Here is a 485-nt window from a genome sequence, read left to right as displayed (position 1 = left end):
TTGACATAGTCCCACGATTCTTTGAGCACTTTCTTACTTTCTGGCACAAAAAGACATCCTCTACTTTCTCTCCCTCAGGACTAGAATCAGCCAATTCTCCAAGGAGAAATATTTCTGCTAAGTATACTCATTGCTACTGGCTTGTCGTTTCTAAATGATTATATATATATATATATAGTTCTGCTTCCAATCCTGGGTTCATTCTCTCCTTCCCCCTTTGCATATTTTTAATGCCCTTCTCCACGAGTGAGAAATCTGGTTCCCATTGTCCTCTTTTGCAGAGGCCTAGAATACAAGAAGCCTCTTATATTTAAGCTGTTATCAGTCACTTAGTTTAAAGTGAATGCCTTTTATTGCCTGTCTGTAGAGTAGTAGGTTTATATAAGAAGAGAAGGAGGGAGTAAGGAGACACTGGGGCCTGAGGAGATTCACTAGGGAAGAAAAAAAGAAAGAGGAGCCTTGAAGCTTCAGCTCTCTAAAGAATG

The sequence above is a fragment of the Pteropus vampyrus genome, unplaced genomic scaffold, assembly GCF_000151845.1.
Source record: "Pteropus vampyrus isolate Shadow unplaced genomic scaffold, Pvam_2.0 Scaffold193, whole genome shotgun sequence".
In the NCBI taxonomy this organism is placed as follows: domain Eukaryota; kingdom Metazoa; phylum Chordata; class Mammalia; order Chiroptera; family Pteropodidae; genus Pteropus; species Pteropus vampyrus.
This window is presented reverse-complemented; position numbering follows the sequence as displayed.